General features: G+C 37.0%; 1 protein-coding gene across 7 annotated transcripts in view; it reads right to left on the bottom strand.

Annotated features, from left to right (window-relative positions):
• LOC129721053 (pantothenate kinase 3) overlaps positions 1–20,716 on the bottom strand; it is a 78,946-nt gene that overhangs the window by 41,261 nt on the left and 16,969 nt on the right. For 2 of the 7 annotated variants that reach the window (XM_055673155.1, XM_055673159.1), the window contains exon 2: positions 6,079–6,182. The exons of 3 other annotated variants lie outside the window; for them this stretch is intronic. The gene's annotated coding sequence lies outside the window, so the exon portion shown is untranslated. Of the gene's footprint in view, positions 1–6,078; positions 6,247–20,716 lie in introns of all 7 variants that reach the window. 2 more of the 7 variants (XM_055673156.1, XM_055673157.1) reach the window with 2 other exon arrangements.

The following is a 20,716-nucleotide window of genomic DNA, read 5'->3' as shown; positions in this document are numbered from 1 at the left end:
GTTTGCAGGACTTGTTTATTATTGAACTATCCAAGAAAATATTTTTTGCATGGTTTTTAAATGTAATCTAAGACTTAAAATCGTATTTTTCAAGTTCGGAAGTTCTGTTTCTATTCGCCCCACTGTTTCTATTCGCCCCGTTTTACGGTATTCAATTTATTAAGGTTCTGTTAACATTTTTTAAGAAGAAATATTTTTAATATAGACATACCGTAAATATTTTTTTCTGGAACGACGAAAATGCTTATTACAACTTTGCTGAAGACATAGAAATCAAACAAACCATTTTGTTTCAAATAAAAAAATATATTTTATTTTGAAATTATTAGATTTATTGTTTTTCATTTTACCAATACCAAATTTTGACAGATTGTACCAAACATTGTTGAAATGTGTAAAAAGAAATAAGAGTTTTAAAAAGGTACTTTTCGAGATATTTAATATTTTGTGACAATTTGTAAAATTTGATCGAGAAAAAAAAACTCTTTATTAGAAAGGAATAACTGTACAATGTTTTAGCGAAATCGATAACAAGCGAGATAACAAGCTAAAAAAATTATTTTTCTAAATTTATTTTCAATGAAATGGCTTTTATGTCAAAGTTTTTTGTGCTATGGTGAAAACTAACTTCAGGAGTTTTTCCTGAGTTGAGTGCATAATGCACTGCATATCTTCTTAATTATATAAAAATGCAGTCCTGTCTGTCTGATCCATGTAGGCTATGACACCATTGCACCAATCGACGTGAAATTTCATATGTAGGGGTTTTGAGGGCCGGGGAAAGTGCTTCTTCCTGGAAAACTAAATATATGTCATGGAAACGCCCAAAGTATCTGTGCAAGAAGATCAGCTAAACTCGACGAAGTGAAAAATCTGCTACAAGATTCTAAGGTCAGTCTTGCTTGTTTCACAGAATCGTGGTTGTCACCCAAAGTTAATAATCGAGCCGTAGCTATTCCTGGGTATAAAATCATTCGTAATGACCGACTGTACATGCGCGGGGGTGGAATTGTGTTTTATTGCAAGGAACATTTGCGTTGTAACAAAGTTTACAGTACGGTGTTAGACATTGATTCAGATGATAAAACGGAATGCCTTGCATTGGAAATTCGGATCGGTTCAGAGAAACTGTTGATTATGGGTGTTTACAATCCCCCAGAAAACGATTGCTCGAGGTTTCTTGCTGATAAATTAGCGGAATTTGCCATGCAATTCGAGACCATTTTATTTATTGGTGATTTTAATACGGACTTGAGCACTCGTAACAATAGAAGATTCACGTTTGAAACTGTACTTGAGAGCTTTGCTTTGACGTCGATTGGACAGGAACCTACCTTTTTTCACAATTCTGGATGCTCACAGCTGGATTTATTTATTACAAGTTGCAAAGAGAAGGTTCTACGTTTTAACCAGGTTAGCTTTCCTGCGTTGTCCCAGCATGATCTGATTTTTAGTTTTCTGGATTTTGACGCTTCACCTGAACTGACGACCCAAACATATCGTGACTATGTTCATTTTGATGCATTGACGCTGCAAAATTCCGTTTTTTCGGTTGACTGGGATGATATGTACTCCATCAACGACCCAAACGAGCTACTTTCCTATTTCAACAGTCATCTCAAACGAATCCATGACCAGTGTATGCCACTCCGAACTAGAAAAGAACGTCAGCAAACCAATGCGTGGTTTAATTATGACATTAGGAAGGCAATACTGGAGCGTGACTTGGCTTACAACGATTGGTTGAATGCTCCGGCGGAGTTGAAGATGCAAGCCAAACAGCGATACAAGACTGTGACGAACCGTACAAACGCTTTGATCAAGAATGCCAAAGCACGCTATTTACGCAACCATTTGGACAATAGAATACCATCCAAAGTTCTCTGGAAGCGGATTAAGCAACTTGGTGCAGGGAAGGAGCAGATGCCAGTCGACTGTGATTTTGACCCAAATAAAATCAACCGGATGTTTCTTGCAAGCTGCACGAACAGTTCACCTCAAATCAGACCACGACGGATGGATAACGCTTCGCCTCACAGTTTTTCGTTTCGACCAGTAGAAGACTGGGAAACAGTAAACGCAGTATGGGACATCGAGTCAAATGCAACAGGTCTCGATGAATTGCCTATAAGCTTCATCAAAATCGTTCTCCCTCTACTCTAGCAACAATTTACCTACATTTTCAATACCATCATTGAATCTGCAAGTTTTCCTGTAGCTTGGAAGCAAGCGAAGATTCTTCCACTCCGTGAAAAACCTCATGTTCACGCGCTAACGAATTTGAGACCGATTAGCATTTTGTGCGCAATGTCGAAAGTTTTTGAAAAGCTAATGGAGAAGCAAATGACAGCCTTCATTTCTGCGAACCGTTTACTCTCAGATTGTCAAGCTGGTTTTCGTAAAGGCCACAGCATCAAGACAGCGACCTTGCGTGTTTATGACGACTTAGCAGTAGCAATTGACAAAAAAGGTACCGCCATACTACTCCTTCTTGATTTTTCCAAGGCTTTTGATACGATATCGCACCGCAAGCTATGTGCAAAACTTGAAACTAAGTTTAATTTTTCGTCTGATGCAGTGAATCTTGTTGAATCGTATCTTCATGGAAGGACGCAAGCAGTTTTTTGTGGTGAACATTGTTCTGAAATTGGAGATGTAACTTCTGGCGTACCACAGGGTTCAGTGATTGGTCCTTTGTTGTTTTGCTGCTACATCAACGATCTCCCAACAGTGCTACGATGGTGCTCGATTCAAATGTACGCCGATGATGTGCAACTATACATCAAGCGTTTTGGACCCTCTGCTCGCGAACTCGTACGAATGGTAAACGAAGATCTGATAAGAGTTGCTGATTGGTCTGACCGTAACGAGCTTCACGTAAACCAAACAAAAAGCAAGGCAATATTCGTCAAAGGCTGTCGGCGCAACACGGTTTCTACCAATTTGCTGCCTGCTATCGTCATGAAAGGACAAACCATTGAATGGGTTGAAAAAACTGTAAACCTTGGCTACGTGTTTCAATCTGATTTGGAGTGGGACGGATTAATCAACCAACAATGCGGTAAAATCTACAGTTGTCTGCGATCGTTTAACAGTACAGCGTCTTCGGCACCTACGAACGTACGTCTGAAATTGTTCAAAGCTTTAGTACTACCCCACTTCTTGTTCGGAGATCTTCTGCATATAAGCCCTAACGCAAGCTCCATAAACAGGTTACGAGTTGCACTCAATTGCTGTGTCCGTTCCGTGTATGGTCTAAACCGCTACGCGAGAGTTAGTCATCTCCAGCACAATTTAATCGGATGTTCGCTACAAAACTTATACGCATACCGATCCTGTGTGTTTTTATGGAAACTTTCCAAAACGCAATCCCCGTCAGCGCTTTTTCAAAAATTAATCCCAACTCAAAGCCGTCGTTTGCAAAACTACATAATTCCACGAAACAGTACGACAAGCTACGCAAACACAATGTTCGTCAGAGGTGTGATAAATTGGAATATGATGCCTTCTACAATTAAACGCTCGACTTCGGAAGCAAGTTTCAAGAGGGGCTGCCTCGAATTTTGGAACTCTGGACAAACTTAATTGTAAATTAGTGTTGAAGTAAAGTAAAAATAGTAGATTAGTTAAGTCATTGACATGTATAAAACTTAGACAATACGGAGGCAAATAAATGAATGAATAAAAGGTTACTATAATAGTTCGGGACTCCTCCCTCTTCTGGAAGGTAAAGGTCCCATACAAATGAAGCACAAATTTCTGCACATCTCGAGAACTGACCAAGTAAATGGAGCCAAGTTTTATATGTTGAGGTTTTTGAGAGCAAGAAAAATTTTCATGGTGGTTTGACACCCCTCTCTCTCCTGGAAGAGAGGGCTCATACAAATGAAGCTTAAATTTCTTCACAACTCAAGAACTAATCAACTAAATGGAACCAAATTCGGCATGTGGAGGTTTTTGGGAGCGAAAAATATTTTCATGATGATTCGACACCTTTTCTGGATGGGAGAGCTCCTCTACAAATCAATCACAAATTTCTATGGTGGTTTGACACTCCTCCGTACTCTGGAAGGGGAGGGAGGTCTCCCATACAAATTGAACAGATAGGTTTCCTGGAAAACAGCCTGAACAGATCGGGTCGATGCATAGGAGCCGAAACTCGACTCCAGACGCTATTTTTAACTTTAACATGGAAACTTCCAGTTTTTGGGTGTTTCCGGAACCAGAATGACGCCCAGAGGCCATAAAATATCTCCAAATGCCATTTTGAAATCCAAAATGGCGATTTCCGGTTTCTGAAAACAGCGGAAAGTGGCCAAATACCACCCTATATGGGTATTGCCGAAATCGTAAGGAACAGAAGCCACAGATCGACCCTAGACAACATTTTGAATTGTAAGTTGGCAACTTCCGTCTTCTGGAAAGCAGCCAAAAATGGCCGATTTTCATCCAATATGAGTATCTCCGGAACCAGAACGATGCAAGGAGCTAAAAATGACCTCAGGCACCATTTCGAATTGTAAGGTGGCGACTTCCGGTTTCTGGGAAACAGCCACAAATGTCCAAACAACACCCAATATGGGTGTTTTTCAAGCCAGAATGACGCTCAGGGCCCAGAAATTGTCTCCAAATGCCATGTTGAAATCCAAGATGGCGACTTCCGGTTTTTGAAAAACAGCCTCAAGTGACCAAATACCACCCAATATGAGTATCTCCGAATGATGCAAGGAGCTAAATTTAGGCTTATTAAACACAAAAATGGGCGGGAATAAAAAATCGGTAAAAGAGGACAAAGTTGTAGACAATATTTTTATCTTTCCAAACAAAAATATGCGCTGTAATATTTTTTAAAGAACTTTTAACTTTTTTGTTTTTTACTACTTCAAGTTGAAGCAAATTAAAGTTTGATCAATTGCAGAAAAAAAAACAGAAAAAAAATGAAAAAGAAAAGTTGAAAATGAAAAGAAGAAAAAAACAGAGTTTCAAAAATGAGCATAAAAAACAGAGTTTTTTATGCTCATTTTTGAAACTCTGTTTTTTCGGGTTTCTTAATATATTGAATTAATATTCTTATTTTTTTATGAAAATTCCAACTTTTTTGTTTTCATTTCTCCAAGATTGGACAGCCATTATCGTTTAGCTAACCTTTTGTAGTTTTCAATTAAAAAATATAGGGTAGGGAACATATTTTAAACAGGAGTTTGAGGCCTGTTTTCTGCGACTGATTAAAATAGGCGCTACTGTTTGAGCCGCTCTTCACCCTAATTTCCTCAAAATGAGTTTTTTTAAGATAACGATTCTGAATTTTTTCTTGAAAAAAAAAATACAAAATAATTTTTCACGGTGTATTTTTCTGGGAAAGACCAAGTTATTATCTACAACTTTGCCGAAGACATCACACCGATCAAACAAACTGTTCTGGCTCTAAAAATATTTTATAACTTTAATAAGGCCTGTACTTGAAAAAGGCACCATTTTTGTCCGTGGGTAAAAATTGAGGAAAAGCTGGATAAAATTAGTTTGGAGTGTATTATTTACATGTGCAAAATGACGTCTTTAGGCTTCAGGAAGGTCTGTGCAAAGTTCCAGCCAAATTAAAAATGACAAATAAAAAAAATCAAAATTGGATTTTATTAAATAGCTCTTTTTCGAAATATCGGTATATCTAAATAATGACACAAAATAGAGAAAAGTTGTCATTGGATGAGTTCTAGGGAACTGCCTGAACTTTTAGTTTAAAAAAAATACAAAAAACGGTTGATGAATTATGAATTCATTTAATGATGTCTTAAGTTTAGTGTTTTCGAGTAGGTACGAGATAATGTTTCATTTGTTTTTATGATAAATTACAGAAAATCCACTAATGTGGTGATCATTTTAATTGCTGATATAATTTTCGATTGGTTTATATGGTACCATTGATGAATGGACAGTTTGATACTGCATTGAAGGTACAAGACATTCACCTAGAACCTAGGTTAGTAGAGTTAATCTCCAAGCATTATTACTACTTTTAACAATGGGATGAACCACAAAAAATGATTGATAGAGGATGGATTTGCAATACAATTCAAATACCTTTTCAGCTGTTCAACCACACTTCGTGCGGTGGCTTTTGGCGTCCAGACTCAACTCGTCGTTTAATCCAGTGGATGACACGCGCGTTCAACGCCAACACTACACTGTCCCGGGAACAAAATGTAATAACATAAAATAACACTCGTATTTTTATGTTAACGACTGGTACTGGTAATGCAAAGGTTGGTGTATATTGGATATTTAAGGTGAAAACGCAAAAAAGCAGTCTAACAATCTAATCACTGATGATTGATCGATTGGCCACAAACAAAAACCAACGCATGTCTCGTCCTCAAATTTCAGGCGCTGCACCCGGCAGTACGGGGATAGGGGCATGCGAAAGTCGACCACCAGCACGGATTATCAACAAGTGCCCTGTGTTTACCAAGTTCTAAATTGATTTTTGAAGTGCCCACAGGGGATCCGATAATTGCAGTTCAATGTGCGAGTTTTTCTGTTATTGCTTCGGCATGGGGTCTGCGTGAACACTGTTAAACAGATAGAAACCTGACAGGAAAACAACACTCTTTTAAAACGGAGAAGATTGCGGAGTAAATTGAACTGATAAAATCCACTATCGTTACATTTGAACTATTTTACACGGCCGATGTACGAAATCTAACGGTTCAGTGAGATTGCATCAAAACCTCCCATTCGGTATAAAGTCCGTCTCCACAAACATATGAATGAACAACAAAACAACACAAGCAAACGTTGTTGTGGTCAGTCAGAACAGCAAACTTTTTACACCCAACATTTTCTGCTGATGAGGCCACTTCGAATGGCGTCGTACATCGCGCCACCTTAACTTCACGGCACGGCGGGTCGACCTTCGGGTCTCTCCTGCATTGTACTTGGCTTTGCTATTGAAGTGCAGCAGGCAGGCAGGCACCACATAACCATATGTGCCGCGCCGCAATATATGAAACAACGCACACGCTTCCGCTCGAGTAAGTTTTTCGCCGCAATGCAATTACATATACAACACTGCAATTGTAAACACTAACGAACGGTCGCGCGCTCCGGTATACAACATCATCATATATCAAAACAAAAACACGTGGCAGAAATTAGAAACGCGAAATGTTGTTTTTTTTTCTCTCTGCTCTCCTCCGTTACACTACTTGGCCGAACTTCATTTGTATCCGTAAATATCTGCTTTTATAAGGAGAGTGTGTAATCGTTTCGTTGGCTCTGTGCGTCTTGTTACCCAACTGGTTTTGGCTCGGAATGGTAAGCGCACTGCATTCCGAATTGGGTTTTGGTCAACGCGCTGAAACCGACCCGGTTTGTGTGTAGTATTTAGCCATTCTAGGAAATCGCAATTGTAGAACTTTCGTGCCATGCTAATATTACTGGCTAGCCAAAATCAAGACCAGCGGTTGGGAAAATGCGTGTTTTGCTTTACAATGACCTTCTTGTTTGTTTATGTTTGTTGATTACAATAGTCTCGAATCGAAATTTTGCTACATTTATAAGTTATCAATATTCATTTGCTTCGGTACGCTGCTCAATGGTTTAATTTGCACGGTGAGTCGCCCATCTTCGTGCATTGCGTAAACTAAAGTATAATGATCTGCTCGGTCTGAGACTGAGGCTTTATACTATGTGGAACAAGTTAACACTGGTCGACAAAAACGAGAAACAAGGTTGCTCAAAACAGTTACCCTAAAAAGATTATAATTTTTTAACCATTTCTTTGAATTTTGGAGCCCCTAGTGTATGCAGAAGTGCATCAAAATACCGCACAGTAAGTGCTCGCCGAGTTCGTCGCATTAGCCAGCGGAAAAAAAACTCATTTAAGTCTCTGAAAAAATTATCTTTGTTGATGCCCTGAAATTCACAGGAATAGTTAAAAAGCTATAATATTTAATTATTTCCAGTTCTAGGGCAAAACCTGTGTCTAACAGTGTTATCTAGTTAAAACATTTTATTTATGTGTTTACTAGCTGATCCGGAAAACTACGCCTTGCCAATTTTTTCTGTATTTTAATAATTTCAAACAATTTCTATTGTTTCTACATACATCCAAAAATTGACCTTTCGATTTGTTTATAGTCTGCAAATGCATGACGAATCAGTTATTGGATACGTTCAAACTAAAAATACTGATCGTTTGCATTGATTGGTTTTATCTAAATGATAACATCCTCGCCTTTTGGCTTCCGTACATTACGTTGTTTCTGGAAATACCCATATATGAGGGGTATTGTGCAGCTCGATTCGAGCGATTTTCACTATTTTCGGGTACGTCACATACTTTCAATTTTACTTTAAGCTCAAAAAGAGCTGTCATTGTCATTTGTCCTTCGGCTAATCCAACCCGCAAAATCGACAAAAATACGAAAAACGAAACATAACGCCCACCAGCGATCATTTAGTTTTGTTCGAGTTACTCGAAACGAAATGCGCAATGTCACCCCAGGTATTTTCTGCTTCCGGATATATTCATAATGGAAGATATTCAGTCATTTTGGGCTGTTTTCCAGTTGACATTTCAGAGTTCAAAATGGAATCCAGAATCGTTTCTTGGCTTCTTTGCATAATCTCAATTACGAAAATACCCTGATTGGATGCTATTCGATCATTTTCAACTGTTTTGCAGAAACCGGAAATCGTCAATTTGGATTTCAAAATGGTATGTTGTGTCAATTTCTGGTCTCTATGCATCATGCTGTGGTTCTGTGGTTAGCGATGTCGTTCGGCTAGCTCTCCCACACGGTTGTGATGTCGGGTTCAATTCCCGGTCAGGTCGAGGATCTTTTCGAGCTGGAATTTTTCTCAACTCAGCACTGGGGTACGGTGTCTCGTTGTACTTATCCTACTACATGCAAAATATGCTAAAAACAATATCGATAACGAACTAGTCAAACAGAAATACATGTTTTTGCTGAACATTTGATCCAGCTATAGTTCGAAATAAAAAAGTTGTTTAACCATTAACGGGTTTTCAAGGGTTAGTATAACTTTAAATTTATTTGATATTCTGAAAGCACGTCTATTCTACTTCCAAAAGATTATAAAATCATTTGTCTAATAGAGTCTTTCAGATTGTTTCAATGAAAAAATTCTTTTGCATGAAAATTCGTACTTTTCCAAATAACTTCGTTATTTCTGAACAAAGCGTTTTACAATCTTCAGCAAAAATATAAACCCACAAAAAACACACAATTTTGTTGAAGGTCATAAAAATATTTAAAAAAAAACAAGGGAAAGAGTTATCATGAACAATATGAATTTTTAGTCACAGTTTCACACATGACGTCAACGTCATACAAAGTGAGTCAATAATCAATTTTTCGAGTTTATTCTTCATTGTCTCCTCCACTGTCTAATTCAAAGTGAATAAGATGAGTTTTGGCATCCTCTGATAATTCTCTCCTGTTGAGTTTTGTATCCATTAACATTGTATCCAAAAAAAACTTTGTTCGTCTTATTAAACCTTTTTCAAAATTATCAACAGTTCATTTTTATTTCCATTACAACATCCACTCATTAAAATTCCGGAAGCTTCATAAACTCTCCTAAGAAAATTCGAAATAACCAACGAAGAAGACAACTAAGATTACACTTTCTTTGTCCCTAAAACTTCCACATGCCAAATTTGGCTCTATTCGCTTGATTGGTAGGCGAGTTGTGCAGAAAGTTTTGTTTCATTTGTATGGACCACTCCCTTTCAGAGGAAAGAAGGGTATCGAACCACCATTTAAAATTTATTATTCTTAAAAACATCCGCATGCCAAATTTGGTTTTATTTGTTCGATTAGTTCTCGAACTATGCAAAAATATTTCATGCTCCCAAAAACCTCCACATGCCAAACTCGGGTTTATTTGCTTGATTAGTTCTTGAGTTGTGCAGAAATTTGTGTTTCATTTGTACGAGACCCCTCCTCTCAAGAGGAGAGAGGGGTCACATACTATCAACAGGAACCTCTCCCGGCCCCAAAAACCATTGCATACAAATTTTCACGTCGATCGGCTCAGTAGTTTTCGATCGGTAGTATGGATCAGACAGACAGACGGGGACTGCATTTTAATATGTTAAGATTTATATAAGGCAATGTAGTAGATCATTAAAAGTGTTTTCAGAACAAAAATAAACAGAAAAAAAGCAGAAACTGCAGCCTTCATTTGCTTCTTTTGGTATCGTTTTTGTCACGACTTTCGGTACTATATTAAGAATTATTGTCATTTTCTGGCTTTTAGAAGTCTGCAGGCTTGGGGTTAATTTGGTATCTATTTTCGTTTTAGCTTTTAACCTCCAAAAGCGTTCTCTTTGTACGCGTTTTATTTTTCAGTCGTTGTGAGCTCACCGTAATAGATTTCCCTTTTTCTAAGTTTCATGCTATTTGAATTTTTTTTTGACAATTCTGAGCCTAATTAGAATAGCTGTTTTATTTGTTATTATTATTATTATTATTATTATTATTATTATTATTATTATTATTTATATTATTTATATTATTATTTATTTTAGGCTGATACAAATTTCGAATTCTTTTTATGTCCAAGGTTATCAAAGTTAGCAAAGGGGGTGACAAAAAATAAATAACACCGAGACGAAAAAAAAAGAAATATCTTTGATCAAAGTTTGTGTGCAAGTTATGAAGTTTGTAACTTGCACTCAAATAAATGTTGAAGAATAACACTATATTGCTATTAGCATTTATTTCGCTTGCCTTTCGACGACACTCCCGCCGTCACCTGACTTGTTTGTTGCTAAATTAAGCATTTATGCTGTCGGAAAACCAATGAAATGAACAAAACGGTTTGAGCTTTTTTTTCTTCCCCTTCCAATATTCAAGGTTTTTGAAGGGGGGGTGACATAAAATGAAAATAAAATTTGTAACGGCCTTATTCGATCGGGCAACACAATTTAGAATAATTTACTTTTTAGTGTTTTGACATCCAGAAATGTCTTTTGGTGACTCTGAGTGTGTTTAAAATTATTATAGATATTTTTTCGACAATATTGAGGGATTAATTGCATTTTCCATGTTCTTTTATTTTGTAATTGTTCCTTATTCAACATTTTCGGGACTTTTTTGCCTTTCAAAGCTGTATTTAAAAAATTTTAAGCTTGGGTTGGAGAATTTTTACCAATCTTTCAGCGATTGTGAAACTTACCCAGTGTTGATATCTTTTTTAGCCTTTCAAAGCTTTTTAAAGCAATTTTGAGCAGTTTTCCTAAATAACCAAATCAGTTTTACCATGCACTTAAAGAAGTTTTATTTGTTTGTCTTTTTGATCCGGACATAGATCCTGTTATTCTCCAAAGCTGCGACAAAATAGCCATAAATCCCTCATAGGATCAAGGTGATATCTGCTAGAGAAGGTGCTCAAAAGTAGTTCCCAAGGCTCGCTGGAAATTCTATATTTTTATCGATGAAAACTCATGATGACATTCAGAAGCTGCTCAAAGCTATCAAAAATTTACAACAAATTTCGAGGATTTTTCAAATTAGGTTCACATTTCTTTTTTAGTTTATTTTGCTACAGACGAAATTTGTTTATTATTTACATAAAGTAATTAATGAAACAAAATTAATCGATTCACTCCTTCCTCAAAATAAATGTCACCGCAATTTGTTAAAAAAAAATAGCTAAATTTACTTTTACTTGCATTTTTAAGTTCATAATTAAGATTTTTATTGCCACGTACAGTGGCATGTGGCATAAAAGTGTGTAATTTTACGCGCCACGATATTAACGTAAGCAGTGCATGCAGCTGGGGAAGCGAAAAATAAGCGAATTTTAAATATGATACGGACTTGAAAATATTCCGCATCCAGGCGGGACCTGAACCCGCAATCTCCTTGCCACCGGCATGGTGTATTGACCAACTAAACTACCGGGATGGTGGTACTGTTCCAGAATTTTTAATCCACTGGCGACTTATTCTATTGCTCACCCCTGACAACTTTTCGAACTAAGGCTGTAACAAATTTTGAATAATTTTTATGTCCAAGTAATCTTGTAAAGTTAGCGAAGGGGAGGGTAAAAAATATATAACATCAAAAAAAAACAAGGAATATCTTTAAAAAAAATTGTATGCAAGCTACGACATTTGTACCTTGCATGCAAATGAATATTGAAAAATAACACATTACAGTGCTTTTTCGATTTCATCACGGACAAAAAAAATTTCACCGTTAATTAAGCGAAATGATAAGGAATGGATTTTTTTGTGTTGGATTCAAGTTAAATATTCGATATTTTGAGTATAATGATGCACTTTCATAGTTCAATGGAATACAAGTTCAAGATACAAATGAATAAACAAAAAAACTTAGTTCATAATATTTTTCTCCATAGCATATTCGAGAACTTTCTCACGGTAAGTATACATGCAATATTTATATGATTCATACCGCACAGTCTTTGGCATAGTCAGGAGAATTTATGTGAAATGAGCTCCAAACTGTAGGGCTATTTGAGCTGTTAACAGATTTTCTTTCTCAACTGCTCGAATAGCACAAAATTTTTGCTCCAAAGTCAAGAAATAGGGTTTCAGCTCTATTATCGTCAGGTTTGTCCAATTATCGTCCGGAGGGCTAATGAAATCATTGAGAACTAATCTTTTACAGGAAAATGCTCTGTCATGTGAAGAACCATCATGCAAGAAATTAATACTCTAGGACATCATTTAACACCCGGACGATAATAGGTAAAACCTGACGATAATAGAGCCGATACCCTACGTATTTCACGGTTCATTTTTCTCAAAATTGACAGAAATAAAATGTAACAGGTATGGTTACCCAAGGAAATTGATCAAATAAATAGAGATCATAAAACTGTACACATTCAAGGACACAAGGCATGAGTGAAAATGATGTTGCAAATACACTTTTTACAACTGTAAGTACATTATTCTTGATTTAGATTTTTTTTTCGAAAAAGTGTCGACTGTTGATAAAATCAAAAAAGCACTGTATTTTTATTATTAAAACACATCCACATTTACTTATAGCATTCTCGAAGAAAAGTAGTTGCACTTTTGAATAAAATTTCGTTAAACTTTTCAAGTCCGACAAATTTTGTCTTTTTATTTTGGTACTAAAGTAGTACCATACAAGCGTATAAGTATTTTGATATTTGGCTTGTCTTTATTGGCGTCCATTGTTATAGGAATGTCCTGTCTGTCTGTCTGTCTGTCTGATCCATATAAACTCAGAAACTACAGAACCTGTCAACGTAAAAAATTGATTGTAGAGGTTTTTGGAGCCGGAAAAGGTTCTTATGGTGGTTCAAGACCCCTTCCTACTCTAGAAGTGAGAAGTCCCACGCAAATGAAACAAAAATTTCTGCACAACTCAAGAACTAATCATGCAAATGAAGCCAAATTTGGCATGTGAAGGGGTTGGTTGGTTGGTTTGACAACCATCCATTGTCTGAAAGGGAAAGAGGGGGGAGCATGGAAGCTATGCAAATGAAACAAATATTTTTACTATTTTTCCCGGAAAACAGCGTGAAATGATTGGGATGAAGCACAGCAGCCAAATATCAACTACAGACGCCATTTTATAATCCAAGATGGAAACTTGTGGTCTTTGAAAAACAACCAAAAATGGCCGAATACAATCCAATATTGGTATTTCCGAAACCAAAATAATGCCCAGATGTCAGAAATGGATATCACATACCATTTTGAATTCCAAGATGATGACTTCCTGGAAAACAACCGATAATGGTCGAAAACCACCCGATATGGAAATTTCCAGAATCAAGGTGATGTACGCCATGCATTTTAAGACTATAAACAAATCGTAAAGTCAATGTTTGGAATTATTAAAAAAAATTAAAATTATTTAAATAAAGAAAAAATGGGCAAAAGGAAGTTTGCCGGGTCAGCTAATTAATAAATATATAAAGAAGCTTAAGAGTTATAGAATCTAGTGAAGCTAAAAAACCTAAAAAAGCTTCATTAAAATGAGAAAGCTGAAGATACAAAAAAGCTAAAGAAATTGAAGAGGTTAAAAGATGATAGCTGCAAAAAAGGTCAAAACTGCGTTACGTTAGCTTAAAAACACCAATACACGTTCCCGAGTGACGATTTCAATTTTTTTTATAGCACCTCACAGATTTTGCAGAAATAGCTCGGAATGTAATTCTATGCTGATTTTCTTCTAATTTATGTTTGGTTTTCGAGTCGCAATATTTCTTTGTAAAACTATGCGGAAAGCAAGGAAAATTTAAGCATAATTTACAATAGCTAAAGCTAATGAAAACAGCTGGTGAAATCGGTTCTAAAACACATTGTGAAACATTTTCTAGTTTCACCACCCGGCAGTTTACAAATCATATGAAGTGAAATCTGAGGGTTTACATAGGATTGAAATGAATTTTTTTTTCTGTGATCCGCTCCTAGCAACGTGTAGCTCTTTTTTTTTTAATAGGAGGGGGAGTTTGTAATGATTTATTTATGTACTAAAATATCTATTCAGAATTAGTATTGTGTGTTCTGCCACAAATGGTGACATTTCAACACTATTATATATATATTTGTACGCTTTTTAGTATTATTGAATGTTATTAGCTTTCGCAGTTAAGATAATGTAATTGTAGGAGAATTATTAAACCTACTTGTCAAGAAAAAAAAGGAATAAAACGAAACTTAAAATAAACTTAAAACTATCTTACTGACTATAAAGTGAGCTAATCGTTGCAATTGAGGATTGCAACGATTTTTGTCGGAATTTGTTGATAATTTGGCTTGACATATTTTCTAATGTTTCTACATTAGTGAGCCTATGTAGCTCGTTCGTGCTAAACCAGGGAGGACGCTTCAAAATCATTTTCAAAAGTTTATTCTTAATCCTTTGAAGTGTCTTCAAACTGGAGTGCTGCAATTACCGGGCAATCACTCTGTTGAACGCCGCCTACAAGGTACTCTCCCAAATACTTTGCCGTCGACTATCACCATTTGCGAAGCAGTTCGTGGGGCACTACCAGGCGGGATTTATGGGTGTCCGCGCCACCACGGATCAGATATTCGCGGTTCGGCAGGTTATGCAGAAATGCCGCGAATATAACGTGCCCACACATCATTTGTTCATCGATTTTAAATCGGCGTACGACACAATCGATCGGGACAAGCTATGGCAAATTATGCACGACTACGGATTTCCGGACAAACTGACGCGGTTGGTCAAAGCGACGATGGATCGAGTGATGTGTGTAGTTCGAGTTTCGGGGACACTCTCGAGCCCCTTCGAAACCCGAAAAGGTCTAGGGCAAGGTGATGGTCTCTCGTGCCTACTATTTAACATTGCCCTGGAAAGTGTCATTAGAAGAGCGGGGATTAACACGAGTGGCACGATATTCCAAAATTCGGTTCAACTGTTTGGTTTCGCCGACGATATTGACATTGTGGCTCGGACCTTTGTGAAGATGGCGGATACGTACATCGGACTAAAGGCTGAAGCCAAGCGGATTGGACTGGTCATCAATGCATCGAAGACGAAGTACATGAAAGGAAGGGGTTCACGAGAGGACAGTGCTAACCTCCCACCTCGAGTTCAAATTGGTGGTGATGAAATCGAGGTGGTTGATGAGTTCGTGTATCTGGGCTCACTGGTAACGCCGACAACGATACCAGCAGAGAAATTCAACGGCGCATTATGGCAGGAAATCGTGCATACTTTGGTCTCCGGAGGACGCTCCGATCGAGTAGAATTCGTCGCCGCACCAAGTTAACCATCTACAAGACGCTGATCAGACCGGTAGTCCACTAGGGGCATGAGACATGCCTGACTGACTATGCTTGTGGAGGACCAACGCGCCGTTGCGGTCTTCGAGCGGAAAGTGTTGCGTACCATCTTCGGTGGACTGCAGATGGAAAACGGAGTGTGGAGAAGGCGAATGAACCACGAACTGCAGGAGCTGCTTGGGGAGCCATCTATCGTTCACACCGCTAAGATAGGCAGGTTGCGGTGGGCTGGGCATGTTGTAAGGATGTCAGACGACAGCCCGGTAAAGATGGTTCTTGAAACCAATCCGTCAGGGACGAGACGGAGAGGTGCACAACGGGCAAGGTGGATCGATCAGGTGGAAGACGTCCTGCGGACCCTACGCAGACTGCAGAGCTGGCGAACTGCAGCCATGGACCGAGTGGAATGGAGACGACTCTTACGTACAGCAAAGGCCACACCACGGCTTGGGACTCTTTGGTAAGGTAAGTTGAAGTGTCTTCTTCCTGGTTGCACAACAACTTGTCCAGATGGGAACTGCATATAACATTGCTGGCCTAAATATTTGTTTGTAAATTAACAGTTTATTCTTGAGACAAAGTCTAGAATTCCTGTTGATAAGAGGATATAAACATTTGATATACTTATTGCACTTTGACTGGATATTTTCAATGTGCTCCTTGAAAGTAAGATTCTTATCATAAATTAGCCCTAAGTATTTAACTTGATCAGACCAATTTAAGACCACACCGTTCATCTTAATAACGTGGTTATGGGTGGAATTGAGAAATGAAACTCTTAGCTTATGAGGAAAAATAATTAACTGTGTTTTAGAAGCATTAGGGGAAATCTTCCATTTTTGTAAGTGTGAAGAAAATATATCTAAACTTTTTTGAAGCCGACTGCATATAACACGAAGGCTTTTTCCTTTTGCGGAAATGCTTGTATCGTCACAAAACAGAGATTTCTCACAACCTGGTGGTAAATCAGGAAGATCAGAAGTAAAAATGTTATATAAGATTGGGCCCAAGATACTCCCCTGAGGCACACCAGCTCTAACAGGCAATCTATTAGATTTACCATTTAGTTAGTTAACCTGGAGAGTGCGGTCAGTTAAATAACTTTGTATCATTTTTGTGAGGTAAAGCGGAAAACTGAAATTTGACATTTTAGCTATCAAACCTTTATGCCAAACACTGTCGAATGCCTTTTCTATGTCTAGAAGAGCAGCTCCAGTCGAATAGCCTTCAGATTTATTAGTTCGAATCATATTTGTTACTCTAAGTAACTGATGAGTAGTGGAATGCCTATGGCGAAAACCAAACTGCTCATTTGCAAAAATTGAGTTCTCATTTATATGTGTTATCATTCTATTAAGAATTATTCTTTCAAAAAGTTTGCTAATAGAGGAAAGTAAACTAATTGGTCGATAACTTGATGCCTCAGCTGGATTCTTTTCGGGTTTTAAAATTGGAGTGACTTTGGCATTTTTCCATTTCGTAGGAAAATGTGCTAGTGCAAAGCATCTATTAAAAAATTTTACCAAGAAATTTAGAGAGTTTTCGGGAAGTCTTTTGATGAGGATATAGAAAATCCCATCATCTCCTGGGGCTTTTATGTTTTTGAATTTTTTGAGAATAGTTCGCACCTCATTCAAGTTTGTCTCCAATACCTCTTCCGAAAGAAATTATTGGGTGGTGATCTGATAATACTTTTGGTTTACTTCATTTTCAATAGGACTTACTACGTTCAAATTGGAGTTATGAATACTCTCAAACTGCTGAGCAAGTTTTTGAGATTTTTGTTCATTCGTTAGAAAAATGCAATCACCATCATTAAGGACTGGAATGGGCTTCGAGGGTTTCTTAAGAACCTTCGAAAGCTTCCAGAAAGGTTTTGAATAAGGGTTTAGTTGTTCAACTTCTCTCATGAAATTCTCATTTCGCAAGAGAGTGAATCTATGTTTAATTTCCTTTTGTAATTCTTGAAAAATAATTTTCAAAGCAGGATCACGAGATCTTTGGTATTGACGTCTCCGTATGTTCTTCAAACGTATGAGAAGTTGAAGTTCACTGTCAATAATTGGTGCATTAAATTTCGCTCTTGCCTTAGGAACTGATAAATTCCGGGCACTGAGTATTAAGCTGCTAAAATTATCTAATGCTCTGTCAATGTCAGCACTATTTTGTAAAATAATATCATCATTCAAATTTTCTTCGATCGTAGAACGATATCTATCCCAATTAGTCTTGTGATAATATAACACAGATCTAGTGGGATTTAAAATAGTTTCATGGGAAATAAAAAATGTTATGGGAAGATGATCAGAATCAAAGTCAGCATGAGTTAATAAATCACTGCATGAATGACTTTGATTTGTTAGTACCAAATCAATTGTAGATGGATTCCTGATAGAAGAAAAACATGTAGGACCATTTGGAAATAAAACTGAATAAAATCCAGCCGAGCAATCATTAAACAATATTTTTCCATTGGAATTGCTTTGAGCATTATTCCAAGATCGGTGTTTCGCATTAAAATCACCGATGATTAAAAACTTTATTTCTTGTGAGTTTTTGCAAATCTCCCTTGAAATAATTTTTTCGCTCACCAGTGCATTGAAAAGGCAAATACACTGCGACTATAAATAAAATGCCAATACTCGTTTCAATTTCAATTCCCAAACTCTCGATAACTTTGGTTTCAAGATGAGGTAAAACACGATGTTTTATTCGACGGTGGATAACTATTGCAAATCCACCACCGGCAACATCAATTCTATCAAACCTATGAACTATATAATTTGGATTCTTTTTTAGTTTGATATTTGGCTTTAAAAGCGTTTCAGTCACAACTGCAATATGCACATCGTGGACTGTTAAAAAATTGAAAAATTCATCCTCTTTCGCTTTTAAAGAGCGAGGATTCCAATTTAGAGAATTTACAGCATTATTTAAAATCATTGCTGAGTTTCAATTTCATAACAATATTAGTTGTAAATTTCATACCTACTTGAACAGCCTCATACATCGAGTTACAGTTCAACAAAGCGGGCATTACCTGCAGCATGGATTGTTGTAGGTAATCAATCTTTTCGGGTGTTGGAATACCTAGATCAATACTGGCCGACTTTACAGCACCAAACACGAATGGTTTGAATTTGAAATATTACCTGAAAGGACACTGGCATATGAACAGCCTGGTGTTGCCTGAACAGGATTATTTTTCTGAAATTTGTTATCTGAATTTAAATTATTACCTACAGACACACCTGCTAATGAAAGTGCTGGTGATGCCTGAACAGTATTGAAAGTCTTTTGTATACCCACATTGACAACAGGTTGCTTAGAATTCCTCTGTTGTTTGGAAGCAATAATTTTTGACCTTACAGGACAATTAAAGAAATTAGATTTGTGGTTTCCCCCACAATTTACACATTTGAAACTATTAGTGGTCTCTTTCACGGAGCAGATATCTTTCGTGTGACTAGTGTCACCACAAATCATACATTTTGCAGCCATATGGCAGTTTCGAGTTCCATGACCATAGGCTTGACAATTCCGACATTGAGTAAGATTATGGATTCCTCCATGTCTCTTGAAATTTTCCCACTTTATTCGCACGTTGAATAAAACACGTGCTTTTTCCAAACATTTTAAATTATGTACTTTGATACGATCAAAATGCACTAAGCAATTTTCCTGGTGTATTCCAGTTTGAAAAATTTTGGCATTTGCCTCTCGTTTCATCAAAATTACTTGGTTGGGGGCAAAACCAAGTGATTCTGACAAACGATCTTTGATTTCATCAATAGTTTGATCATTTGAAAGACCTTTCAACACAGCCTTAAGGGGGGACCCTACTCTGGAAAGTTGAAAAATAATGAATTTTCGTGATATTTTTTTCGGATGTTTAGAGAAAGGTGAGGTGTTCGGGCATTTCGGCTATGGATTAAGGTATATTTGAAGATGTATTTTGTGTACCGTGGGTGCAAATATAGTGAGTATTACGCTATTGGCAGTGTTTTTCTCGAAACCATGTTTTTTCAACTGGTGGTAAATTTTTCTCAGCATCTACTGAACCGATTTTGCTTAATTTTTTTTTTAACATGTAAAAATGGATTATCTAACTTGTTACGTAGCCGTTTTTTGATATCTGAGTTTTTCAATGTTTTATGATTTTTAAATAGTGATTTTTCATGAAAAAAAAACAATTTTTTTACTAAAATGGCCGCCATTTTGGCAATTTTTGGAATTTTCAAAAACGGCTACGTAACAAGATAGATAATATGTTTCTATATACTGAAAAAAATTTTCAGCCCGATCGGTCTACTAGAAGCTGAGAAAAACTTACCACCAGTTAGGTACTGATTTAGAGAGAGCATCCACGTTCCCAGCTGCCAACAGTGTAATACTCACTACATTTACATTCACGACATGGAAAATACATCTTCAAATATACCTTAATCAATAGTCAAAATAGCCAAACATTTCACTTTACTCCAGACAGCCAAAAAAAAATATGAAAATTCATGATTTTTCGACCTTCTAGAGTAGGGCCCCCCTTAAACGGTTTCTCGTTTTTGGCATCAAAAGAATAAAATTTATACATCTTTTCAGTCAAATACTGTAAAAGATGTTTATGGCCATCAAAAGATTCGGCCAAAATACGAATTTCGCCTTTGCGGCCAATTTGAAAATTAACTTTCACATTCGATAGAAATGATGAAAGTTCTGATCGAAATGCTTTAAAGTTTGCTACAAATACCACAATAGGTGGAACTTTAACCTTCTTCATAACGGCTTTATGCTCAGTATGAGGAGTTTGGAATTCTAGATCCCCAACGGAAGAAAGAATATCATACCTGTTAGTCGAAATTTCAGTGTCACTTGGAGGAGATGCCTCACGTTTCCTTGAAGCCGCATCAAGGCGAGCTTTTTTATTTT

This window comes from Wyeomyia smithii, chromosome 2 (assembly GCF_029784165.1).
Source record: "Wyeomyia smithii strain HCP4-BCI-WySm-NY-G18 chromosome 2, ASM2978416v1, whole genome shotgun sequence".
Taxonomy (NCBI): domain Eukaryota; kingdom Metazoa; phylum Arthropoda; class Insecta; order Diptera; family Culicidae; genus Wyeomyia; species Wyeomyia smithii.
Note: the sequence above shows the minus strand (reverse complement) of the source record. Positions and strands in the feature narration are given on the sequence as shown.